Source organism: Phocoena sinus, chromosome 15, assembly GCF_008692025.1.
Source record: "Phocoena sinus isolate mPhoSin1 chromosome 15, mPhoSin1.pri, whole genome shotgun sequence".
In the NCBI taxonomy this organism is placed as follows: domain Eukaryota; kingdom Metazoa; phylum Chordata; class Mammalia; order Artiodactyla; family Phocoenidae; genus Phocoena; species Phocoena sinus.
The window spans coordinates 73,595,635-73,608,706 of NC_045777.1; the positions used below are offsets into that span (position 1 = coordinate 73,595,635).

The 13,072-nt window shown below is 41.0% G+C and overlaps 1 protein-coding gene and 1 pseudogene across 4 annotated transcripts in view; both read left to right on the top strand.

Moving 5' to 3' along the window:
- Nucleotides 1-5,420: 5,420 nt before the first annotated feature.
- Nucleotides 5,421-5,794, top strand: LOC116740148 (annotated as a pseudogene).
- Nucleotides 5,795-9,464: 3,670 nt separating this feature from the next.
- Nucleotides 9,465-13,072, top strand: part of RABGEF1 (RAB guanine nucleotide exchange factor 1) — a 64,546-nt gene continuing 60,938 nt past the window's right edge. The window contains exon 1 of one of the 4 annotated variants that reach the window (XM_032605438.1): nt 9,465-9,599. The gene's annotated coding sequence lies outside the window, so the exon portion shown is untranslated. Of the gene's footprint in view, nt 9,605-13,072 lie in introns of all 4 variants that reach the window. The other 3 variants (XM_032605436.1, XM_032605437.1, XM_032605439.1) reach the window with 3 other exon arrangements.

Below are 13,072 nucleotides of genomic sequence, written 5' to 3' on the forward strand. Positions count from 1 at the left end.
ACTCTTTCTCTCTTCTGATAGGGACCTCTGTTTTCACTGGCAGACATTAGTCATAGCCACGTCTATGAGTTTAGCACAGATGTCTAGCTGTTAATGGTTTCTTAAAGTCTTGCATTCTGCAAAAACCAACAAAAAAAAATAAGTTCCTCTGTGGGGTGAAGTAGGAAAAAAGGGGGAGAGGGTCAAGTTTTAACTCCTTTTCTCTTTAATGTATATATTAAATAGTTTGATATTAGTTTTTGATGAACTGATATGTGTCCTACCATATAGCAAGTAGAAAATTTAATTCTCCTTCTCTATGATAGTGATGTGATTTTACTATTACAAACCAGGCAAGTCTCATTAAGAAAGATTTGTTTCTTTTATATAACTGCTGCAAGAAAATGTTGCAACTGACAAGGGCTTATTCTCCAAAATATACAAACAGCTCATACAACTCAACAACAAAAAATCAAACAACCCAATCAAAAATGGGCAGAAGACTTTAATAGACATTTCTCCAAAGAAGACATACAGGTGGCCAGTAGGTACATGAAAAGATGCTCAACATCACTAATTATTAGAGAAATGCAAATCAAAACTACAATGGGATACCACCTCACACCGGTCAGAGTGGCCATCATTAAAAAGTCTACAAATAACAAATGCTGGAGAGGGTGTGGAGAAAAGGGAACTCTCCTACACTGTTGGTGGGAATGTAACTTGGTGTGGCCACTATGGAGAATAGTATGTAGGTTCCTCAGAAAACTAAAAATAGAATTACCATATGTTCCAGCAGTTCCACTCTTGGGCATATACCTGGACAAAACTATAATTCAGAAAGAAACATGCACCCCTATGTTCAAGCAGCACTATTCACAATAGGCAAAACATGGAAACAACCTAAATGTCCATTGACAGATGAATGGATAAAGAAGATGTGGTACATATATACAATGGAATACTACTCAGCCATAAAAAAGAACAAAAAATGCCATTTACAGCAATATGGATGCAACTAGAGAGTATCATACTAAGTGAAGTAAGTAAGATAGAGGAAGACAAATACTATATGATATCACTTATATGTGGAATCTAAAATATGGTACAAATGAACTTACCTACAAAACAGAAACAGAGTCACAGACATAAAGATCAGACTTGTGGTTGCCAAGGGGCAGGGGGAGGGAAAGGGAAGGACTGAGAATTTGGGGTTTGTGGATGCAAACATTTAGAATGGATAAACAGTCCTACTGTATAGCACAGGGAACTATATAATTGCTGCAAGAAATAATGGCTCAATGTTATATAAAGTCAAAATTCCTGTCTTAGTCACACATTATTAAAGTTTGAAATGATAGGACAATTTGAACATGAAAATAAATAATTACAGCAATGGGTTATAGCCCATTGAATAAATAAGAATCCATGAATTCATGTTGACACAAATGAATAAATAATTACATAAAAGAGGTAGAAAGGAAAGTTCTTAGAGTAAAATGTCAGCTAATAAATATAGAGAAAGAATGATGGGGTTAGAAAACCTCCATTTAGCAACCATCATAATTATAACTGAATCATCATTAATCATCAAAGTATTTTCCTATAAATTACTAATTAATTATAAAGGTAAAAATAGTAACTTCACAGTGGAGACACCTGAAAGACTCCACCTTAATCATTAACCAAAGTTGTTAGCCAAAATGGGACAAACAGACATCATGCACATCACCTATCAATGCCTTGAGGAGAATACAACATTATGCCAGTGATTTTTCTGCCAAAAAGTGAATAACCTGAATCTAATCATGAGAAAAAGTCGGAGAAACCCAAAGTGAAGGACATCTTTTAGAATGACCGTCTTATACTTTACAAAAACGTCAAGATTATGAAAGACAAATTGAAATGGAAGAACTATTCCAGATTAAAGAAGGCTAAAGAGACGTGGCACTTAAGTGATCCTGGGTTAGATTTGGGATCAGGAAAAACAATAGCTATAAGGGGCATTTTGGGGACAATTGAGAATTGAATAAAGGCTATAGATTAAATAATAGGATTTTATCAATGTTAATTTTCCTGATTTTGATAATTTTGCTTTGGTTTTTCTCAGAGAATATCTTTATTCTTAGGAAATACACACTGAAATATGTCGGCATCAAGAACCATGATATTTGCAAGTTAAATTCTTTAGGAAGAAAGTGAGATAGAGAGGGTGCAAATGATAAAATGGGGCAAATCTACAAGTTCAAGAAGCTCAAAAAACTCCACGTAAGATAAAGTCATAGGGCTTCCCTGGTGGCACAGTGGTTGAGAGTCCGCCTGCCGATGCAGGGGACACGGGTTCGTGCCCCGGTCTGGGAAGATCCCACATGCCGCGGAGCGGCTGGGCCCGTGAGCCATGGCCGCTGAGCCTGCGCGTCTGGAGCCTGTGCTCCGCAACGGGAGAGCCCACAGCAGTGAGAGGCCCGTGTACCGAAAAGAAAAAAAAAAAAAGTCATAGAGACCCACAGCAAAACACATTGTAATCAAACTGTAGAAAGCCAAAGAAAAAGAATCTTGAAAGCAGCAAGAGAGAACCAATTCATCACATACTATGGAAGCCAGAAGGGAGTCAGATGTCATATTTAAAGTGTTGAAATAAAAACCTGTCAACCAAGACTTCTGTATCTGGCAAAACTATTCAAGAATGAAGGAGAAATTAAGACATCGTTACTAGTAGACCTGCTCTGTGAGAAATGCTAAAAGGACTTCTTTGGGCTGAAGAAAAACGGACACCAGAAGAAGCCACATGGAGAAATAAGAACACCAGTAAAGATAAATACCTAGGTAAACGTAAAAGCATTATTGTACTAAAGGTTTATAACTCCTCTCTTTCCCCCTATGTGATTTAAAAGATATATATGCATAAAACATTAATTATAAACCTGTGCTGATAGGCACACAATTTATAGAGATGAAATCTGTGACAATAACAGGATAAAATGAGAGGGACATAGTTGTATTGGAAGCAGAGTATATACTATTTTAAATAAGTTGGTATTATTCAAACTAAGTTGTTATGAGTTCAAAATGTCAGTTGTAATCCCAAAGGTAACCACTAAGAAAATAACGAAAAAAATGTACAGAAAATGAAAATGGTAGGCTACAGAAAAACAATTAAATACCAAAATATGAGGTAATGGAAGAATTGAGAAAAAAATATATAAGCTATTTAGAAAACAAGAAGCAAAATGGCAGAAGTAAGTCATTATTTAGCAGCAGTTACTTTATTTTGTTTGTTTGTTTGCTTTTTAATATAGTCAATTGTAGCAATTACTTTAAATGTAAATAGATTACACTCTCCAATTTAAAGATTGGCAGAACGTATTTCCCAAAAAGTTCCATCTATCTGCTCTCTATAAGAAATTCACCTTAGATACAAAAACACAAAGAAGCTGGAAGTAAAAGGATGGAAAAATATATTCCATGAAAACAGTAACCAAAGGAGAGTTGGGGTGGCTATATTGTTAGAACAGATTTTACATTAAAAAAAAAGGTTGGACTTCCCAGGTGGCTCAGTGGTTAAGAATCCGCCTGCCAATGCAGGGGACATGGGTTCGAGCCCTGGTCTGGGAAGATCCCCCATGCCACGGAGCAACTAAGCCCGCGCACCTACAGCCCATGCTCCGCAACAAGAGAAGCCACCACAATGAGAAGCCTGCACACCGCAACGAAGAGTAGCCCCCGCTCACCGCAACTAGAGAAAGCCCATGAGCAGCAATGAAGACCCAGTGCAGCCAAAAATTTAAAAATTAATAAGTAAATAATTTTTTAAAAAAAGGTTATAAGAGACAAGAAAGACATTATAGACTGAAAAAGATTTAATCCAACAAGATGATGTAACATATGCATATATACACCTAATAACCAAGCACCAAATATATATGAAACTCAAGAAAAAGGCAGATTTAAGGGAGATAACAACAGTTTTACAATCAGAGTTGGAGACTTCACTATCCCGCTTTCAATAACGGATAGAACAACCAGAGACGAGATCAGTAAGGAAAGAGAGTACTTGAATGACACTATAATCCAATGAGACCTAACAGACATATATAGAATACTTCACCCAACAATAGTGGATACACACAGAACATTGTCCAGAATAGAACATATGTTGGGCCACAAAGAAAAGCCTTTAGTAAATTTTGAAAGGTTGAGATCATACAAAGTATCTTTTCTAATCACAATGGAATGAAACTAGAATCAGTAACAGAGGGAAACTCACAAAAATGTAGAAATTAAAAAACATGCTCTCAACCAATGGTCAAAGAAGAAATCACAAGGGAAATTAAAAAATACTTTGAGACAAATGAAAATGAAAACACAACGTACAAAACCTTTGGAATGACGTGAAAGCAGTGCTCAGAAGGAAATTTGTAGCCATAAACATCTACATTAAAAAAGAAGGATCTCAAATCAATAACGTAACTGTACACCTTAAAGGAACTAGAAGAATGAAGAGCAAATTGAACCAAAGCTAGCAGAAGGGGGAAAGTAAAGATTAGAGTAGAGAAAATGGAATAGAGAATAGGAAAACAAGAGAATATAGAAAATCAATAAAACCAAAACTTGGTTTTTTTAAAGATCATCAAAATTGACAAGTCTTTAGCTAGATTGACTAAGAAAAAGAGAAAACAAATTGCTAAAATCAGAAATAAAAGAGGGGACATTACTACTGACTTTACATAAGTGTAAAGTGGCCCAACATATGTTCTATTCTGGACAATGTTCTGTGTGTATCCACTATTGTTGGGTGAAGTATTCTATATATGTCTGTTAGGTCTCATTGGATTATAGTGTCATTCAAGTACTCTCTTTCCTTACTGATCTCGTCTCTGGTTGTTCTATCCGTTATTGAAAGCGGGATAGTTAAGTCTCCAACTCTGATTGTAAAACTGTTGTTATCTCCCTTAAATCTGCCTTTTTTTTGAGTTTCATATATATTTGGTGCTTGGTGCTTTACATACTGACTTTACAAAAGAATTATGAGAATTCTATGAATATATGTGCACCAACAAATTGAATAACTAAATGTAATGAACTAATTCCTAGACACATAAATCCTACCAAGTCTGAATCACATAGAAATAGAAAATCTGAATATACTTATAACTAGTAAGGAGATTGAATCAGTAGTCAGAAGTTTCCCAACAAGTAAAAGCCCTGGACTTTATGGCTTTGCTGGTGAATTCTACCAAATGCTTAAACAACTAATATCAATCCTTCTCAAATTCTTCAGAAAGAAATTGAAAGTGGAGAGAATGCTTTCTAACTTATTCAGTGAGGCCAGCATTGCCCTAATACTGAGCCAGATAAAGACACTACAAGGAAACTACAGACCAGTACTCCTTAAGAACATTAATATAAAAATCCTCCCTTTCCAACCCGGGACGGGCAGGATGGCTCCGGCAAGGAAGGGCGGTGAGAAGAAGGGCCGGTCCGCCGTCAACAAGGTGGTGACCAGAGAATACACCAACAACATTCACAGGCGCATCCATGGAGTGGGTTTCAAGAAGCGTGCTCCTCAGGCACTCAGAGAAATCCGGAAGTTTGCCGTGAAGAAGATGGGAACTCCATATGTATGCATTGACACCAGGATCAACAAAGCTGTCTGGGCCAAAGGAATAAGGAATGTCCTATACATATCCATGTGCGGTTGTCTAGAAAACGTAATGAAGATGAAGATTCACCAAACAAGCTCTATATGTTGGTTACCTATGTATCTGTCACCACTTTCAAAAATCTACAGACAGTTAATGTGGATGAGAACTAACTGTGCTTGTTCAATAAAGTTACAGAACCACCAAAAAAAAAAAAAAAAATTCCTCAACAAAATACTAACGAAGAATTCAGCAGCATATTAAAAAGGTTACATGCTGTGACCAAGTGGGATATATTCCCGGAATATACAATTATGGTTCAACATATGAAAATTGATCAAATGTTATTCACTATATTGAAAAAACTACCCAATCTTCTCAGTTGATACAGAAAAAGCTTGTGACACAATTTAATACCCTTTCATGATAAAAACACTCCAAAAAACTAGGAATATAGATATAAGAAAGCTACATATAAAAAACCCATAGCTAACCTTGTACTCAGCAGTGAAAGATTAAAAGCTTATCTGCTAAAATAAGAAAGAAGACAAGGATGACTGTTTTTGCCAATTCTATTCAATATAGTATTGAAAGTTCCAGTTAGAGCAACTAGGCGAGAAAAGGAAAAGCCATCCAAACTGAAAAGGAAGGAGTAAAATTATCTGTTTGAAGCTGATATGATCTTATATGTAGAAAACCCTAAGGATTCCCCCCCACCACACACACACACACACACACACACAACCTGTTAGAAGCAATAGACGAATTGAGCAATGTAGTAGTACAGAATCAACACAGAAATCAGTTGCATTTCTAATAATGAACAATCCAAAGAGGAAATTAGGAAAAGAGTTCTACCTACAATATCATCAAAAAGAATAAAATACTTAGGAATTAATTAAGGAGGTGAAAGACTTGTACACTGAAAACAGCAAAACCATTGCTGAAAGAAATGAAAGAAGATGTAACTAAATGGAAAGACATCTCATGTAAATTGGTTTTTTGTTGAATTTTAGGAGTTCTCTATATATTCTGGATAACAATCCCTTATCACAGATAGGTGATCTGCAAATATTTTTTTCCTATTCTGTGAGTTGCCTTTATACTCTGTTGATTGTTGCCTTGGATGCACAAAAGCTTTTAATTTTGGTAAGTCCAATATGTCTATTTTTTTCTTTTATTACCTGTGCCTTTGGTGTCATATCTAATAAATTATTGCCAAATCCAATGTTATGAAGCTTTTCTCCCCCGTGCTTCCTTCTAAATTTTATCTCTTACATTTAGGTCTTTCATCCATTTTGAGTTAATTTTTTTTACATGGTGTTGGGTAAGGGTCCAACTTCACTCCTTTGCATGTAAATTTTATATTATGTATATTTTACAATTAAAAATAAAGTTAAAAAATTAATACCCTTTGATTAGAAAAACACCCAGTAAACCAGGAATAGCAGGGAACTTCCTCAACATGATAAAGACCATGTATGAAAAACCCACTGGTAACATCATATCATGGTGAAAGACTGAAAGTTTTTTTCGCTAAGATTGGGAACAAGACAAGGATGTGTAGTTTAAGCACTTCTATTAGTATGTTTTCATTTCTCTCTGGTAGATTCATCTTACCTAACTTTTCTGCAGAATTTGACTCATCAGATCAATCCCTTGGCTTTCTCTCTCTCCTTAGCCTCCACATTACTCCTCTTTTTTAGTTTTCCTCTTTTTTTTTTTCTCTTTGATGGCTCTTTTTCTTTTGACACACTCCAGGATTTACTCTTAGCCCTCTTTTATCTTCACTTTTTCCAATGGGACTGGTTTTTATAAGTTAATATGCAAAACAACACATAAATTGAAATAAAGAATAATACAGTGAGTAGCCATATACCTATCACCCAGCTCAAGAACTAAAACATTGCCTGCTCAGTTGACTGTACCTTTGGTGCCCCTTTCCAATAGCCTTCACTGCCACCCCTCCTCCCAGAGGGAAGTGTGGTAGTTTGTTGCATTAATGGCCCCAATGAGTCAGACTTTGTCCTTACTTTTGCTAGTCCCCTCCCACTTTGACTTTGCCCCTTACCTTTTGATCTCTTCTCCTTTCTCTCCTCAATTCACTGCTACAGCTACACAAGTTGGCATCAGGAGGGCCTTTGCACTTGCTGTTCCCTGTGCCTAGAACACTCTTGCCCAAATACTTGCATAGTATTGTAGTATAGCTAGCTCCCTAACCCTTTGCTCTGGTCATCTTCTCAGCCAGGGCTTTCCTGTCCACCCTAAAACATCAAACTTCTTGGTTGCACTGGCTATCCCTCTCCCTTGCGTTATTCTTTTTCCATAGCAGTGGTCACTATCCTATGTACTTTTGTAAATAATGTATTGTTTGGTGGCTCCTCCACCTCTTCCCTAGAATGTAAGCTTCTCAGCTTAGGTACTTTTTTTTTTTTTTTTAATAGTCTGGTATCCTCAGCCTAGCATACATTAGGTACTGTAGGGGAGGGAAAATAATTTTCCCTCTGCTCTTCTGAGTTCTTGGCTGAAACCCTTATAATAAAAGAGTAACAAAGAGGAAAACAAATAGAGATTTGTTAACATGTATACCTCACATATACATAGGAGATACCCAGGGAAAAGGCTTAGAATGCCAACTTAAATACCATTTCCCAGTGAAGACAAACAAGGAAAGGTGTCTGTTGGGGGTGGGGGGTGGGGGGAGGGTGGAGACCAGTTATGGAGGTGACCAGGGAAAGAAAAATAAACAAGCTAAGAAGTTTGTTATACAGATTTAAGTCAGTGTCTTCTCCATTGATGAGTCTCTAGTGATTTATTAGAGTTGTCCTTTTCTTCCAGGTACAGAGGGGGAGACACTTTTACAAATAGCGATTTCCTTCATAAATGTATGTTTCCCTTACAAAAGGTTAACTTCTAGTTTATTTTCAGGGCTTCTCTGTGTTTACTTTCTCAGAATAAGCCTTATGTCAGAGAGGCATATTTTGGGATGGCATATTCTGCTACCTTCCAGCGTTTAGGAATAATTTGAGGAACAAATAAATCTCCATTTTGCAAATAACGAGCAAAGACTGAGCTATTAGGCAAACTGTCCAAGATCACAGAGGCAGCATTTAGCAAACCTGGGATTCCAACCCAGGGCTCCCTCCCAGACACTGTACAATAGTATTTTCTTTTCTGTCTCTTTATTTATTTATTTTCCAGTCGTGGCTGCCCTTTGTGCCATAGATGTCATCCAGAATACAGAGGCAGCTGCTGTCTCCAACATTCCTGAAATGGGAATCACGGAGAACTGGATTCCATTTATAACTCGACCATTAATACTGTGTGACACTGGCTAACGTATTTAACTTCTGGAACTCAGTTATGCTCGGCTGTAAAACCGGCTAATAGATCAGCCAATCTCTTTAAGTCCTCTAACTAAAGAACTTTTAAAATCCTAAAATCCGTGTGAAGCGATGGGATTCATTAGTTTCTCAGGCAGCCTCATTCCCTACGGGATGGAACCTCCACTGGCCAAACACCGCTCTGCCGCAGCCTTTGCCACCGCCTCCCATTCCAAGCTAAGAATGGGCAGTGTCACCCTCAGGCTACTCCTGGTGGGATCCCGGTAGCAGGGGTTGAGGAAAAGACAAGGAAAACACCCGCTTCTCCGCTGGCTCCCGAACGCTCCAGGTCAGCGCCCCGGGGCCAGCGTCGAAGCCGCCTCCTTCCCTTCGCCCTACGGCTTTGTCGGTGCCGTCATCCACGCCAGGCTCGCACCCCCTCTCCACCCAGGGCAGACTCGGACTGCCACTCTCATCCCCCCGGCGGCGCGCAGAGACCCCGGAAGTGACGTCCGTGCGTGCGTGGCGTGCGCGCGCGGCGCCGGGGGCGGGGCTGCGAGAGGGAGGGCCGGCGTGAGGGCGGGTTGTGACTAGCACCCGGACCTACTCTAGCGACGCGGAGAGAGCGGTGTTCTGGACGTCGGTGGAGCAGCAGGTGAGGTACGGGGCGGGTGGACGGGGGCCCAGGGCGGCGTCGGGGCAGTGGGGCGGCGGCGTCGGGGCAGTGGGGCGGCGGCGCCGTACCGGTGACGGTTACTGGGTCATTGGTCCGGGCTGTACACCCGGTTGGGGCCGTCTCTCACCGGTGCCTCCTGCCGCCCTCCGGCTCAGCCCGGGGCCCGGCGGCGCGGCCCTGGCCGGTCCCAGGCCGTCGCCGGCCCCCCTCATCCTCTGCGTGCTCGGCCTGCCCGTTTCGGGCGCTCGTCGCCAAGTTCTCCGAGGCCCGGCCCAGCTCCGACGGGCAGACGCGTATCGTTTCCTGGCCGCCGCCTGCCACCCGTCCACCCATCGCGGGATGGCTGTGCTCCAGCCGGCTCCCTCCTCACTGTCCAGTCGGCGGAGTGCCGAGGGACACCTGTAGTCGTGACCGTGCGGGTCGTGCCCCGAGCCCCTCGGGGACCTGTCGCAGCCCGGCCTGGGCAGGGGCGCCGGGACCTCAGGGACCCGCGTCGGTCTCGGGGAGGGAAAGGTCCTGGAGGTGGGAGGATGCTCTCTTTCGCAGCGCGGGGACTGGAAGACTGGTCCTAACTTTCGCCCCGTGGTTGAGGGCGAAGTTGTGGGCCTGGGGTTAGGAGCAGAAGTCCCTGCTTCCGAATCGTCTCGGAGGAGAGCAGAGGTGATGCCCATCACGGAAGTTTAGTCGACAGGGTGGAAGGACTTAGGCGCTTCAGAGAATAGGTCAGAGCCTGCTGGTGGTGTCTCAGCGCCGGTGACCAAGCCCTGTGGTCGGGAAATGTGTCATTGGGCGCCGGGACTCGCCTAGCAGAGAGATTAGATGTGAAAATTTGTCAGGATGAGTTCACAGCATCACTGGGGAATAGTTTTTGTTTTTTTTTTGGATCTGAAGAGTTTTGTTTGAGTTTAAAAAATAGTTGTACCTGTTTTCTCAGTAAATCTAAAACTGCAAAACAAACCCCCCAAAATCTATCAAGGTTACTAATTAAAATAGTTGTACCAAGAAAGCTTGCTGGGGCTTCCCTGGTGGTGCAGTGGTTGAGAGTCTGCCTGCCGATGCAGGGGACACGGGTTCGTGCCCCGGTCCGGGAAGATCCCACATGCCGCGGAGCGGATGGGCCCGTGAGCCATGGCCGCTGAGCCTGCGTGTCCGGAGCCTGTGCTGCGCAACGGGAGAGGCCACAACAGTGAGAGGCCCGCGTATAGAAAAAAAAAAAAAAAAAAAGAAAGCTTGCTGGAGTTGCAAGGAGATTTGATTTTACTTAATCCCTTTAATGATAAATAATGTTAATTTTAAGAGTTACTGGTTCTTAGGTGGAAGATTAAGGTGTTCAAGGATTTGAATTTTTATTGACCTTCCAAGCAGTCATTTTCTTCTCTCTAGAAGTTAGCCACTTCAGGAGAGAGGGACAGCGAGGATACTCGCCATGCAGTGTGGTGAGCAGCAGAGCCCAGAAGGGGGACACCCCAGGTGTCTTGAGGGACTGCAGGGCATGGAGGGTGGAGGAAGGTACCAGGGAATATTTCTGGAAGTGTCTTGAAGAATGAGTAACATTCAGCCTAACAAGGTGGGGTGAGAATTTTAGAGGTAGTGGGAATGTGGACATGGGGCAACTAAAGGAGAAGAGGCCAGCACCTCCCAGGAGGTGGTTTTTGAAAAGTGAAAAAATGCAGGCAGCGGCGGGTGGCAGATAGGGGCAGAGATGCAGGAGATTCTTGGGCATTTCTCTGATGGTGACAGAGCCAGGGAAGGGTTTTAAGGAGGGTTATTTGCCTGGTTAACATGGAATTTTGTTATTTGCCTGCTTAACACACGGGCTGCTATGTGGCTGATGAGGATTGTGCCCCGTACAGTGTTTGATTATGTGCTAGCTTGTATTTTAATCGTTTCTGCTTGTTAAATTGATTTTTTTTTTTTTTTGTGGTACGCGGGCCTCTTACTGTTGTGGCCTCTCCCGTTGCGGAGCACAGGCTCTGGACGCGCAGGCTCAGAGGCCATGGCTCACGGGCCCAGCCGCTCTGCGGCATGTGGGATCTTCCCGGACCGGGGCACGAACCCGTGTTCCCTGCATCGGCAGGCGGACTCTTAACCCCTGCGCCACCGGGGAAGCCCTGAATTGAATTTTATATTCATTTACTAATTGTTTGTATGAGAGTGTGTGACCCTGCTTATTTGTAAACTTCTATAAACAGGAATTCTGCTTTTATCTCTTTGCATCTCAATCCAAGTCAGGCATTCATGAGTGTTCCATGAGGATGATGAGAAATCATTGATTTCTGATGTTGATTTTCAGTGAAAAAAAGACTTGACCGGTACTTATTTTAATATCTATGTATAGAAGAACTAAGGTCTTGTTTCATTTACTCTTCTCAGTCTTTGGCTAGAGACATAGAATTTCTATGTTGACAATGTGAGTTTAATTTTTGGCACATGTGTTTATATTGGTTGCAAAGTAAACATCTCTAGCAGAGATGACCCATCCCTAAAATATAGGAGATACCTATGTGACATAACATACCTGTCTATTCTGTGAGGTAGAATAGACATGCTCTTAAGTAGCTTCTTAACCCAGCAATAAAGTTGTCACCCTAAAAAAAAAAGTTTCACAATAGAGGCCAAACATTTTGAAAGTCATATTAAATGTTCATTTCTGTCATAAAGCATTGTAGGAACATAATGTATGTTGTTTCACATGACTGAAAGGCCTTGAAATAATCTAGACTATTGTTTGTTGAATAAACAGGAGAAACAACAATTGACTCATCTTTATCCCACATAATATTATGTGGCTCTTATTTTATCTGTTTGTTATTTAGATAAAGTCCCTAAAATGCTTTAAGAAAAGGCTATACTTTATGGTGCTGCTTTCAAGTTACCCTGGGAGATTCCTGTTGTTGATGAAGTTACTGTTGTTGGGGTAGGCAGTGTAATTTTTATTGTGTAGTAAAACAGTTTTTCAAGTCTCTGGTAGCATAGCTCGCTTGTTTGTGGTCACCAGGAGGGTGAAGGACTATAATTATAATCAATTAATTAGATAAATTTGTAGTTAGAAGTTATGATCAGAATGCTAAGTATGAGTTCATGATAGGGTAAAATTTTACCCACTAAGAGAATATTAAGCTTTTTGTTTTGCTCCGATGACAGCAATAAGATTACTGAAATCCCTGAAGCAGGAATGTAGCAAGAGCATTTGGGGCTTTAAATTCTGTGCTGTCTCCCAGTAAGGAATGGTTGGCAGCATCCCCTGTGCTAGGCACAGGGCAACTCAGAAGGAGCTGTACAAAAATTTTATAAATCATTTTTGAAGCTAGCCTATTCAGTTCTCATTCAGAATAAATACTCAAATGCAACTGCATTTGTGGTGATTTCGTCTGTATTTTAAAAATAAAAATGACTTTTGGGGGATTTTGACATGGGATATATTTACAAGTTTCTGTGTGCTCCACAGTTAA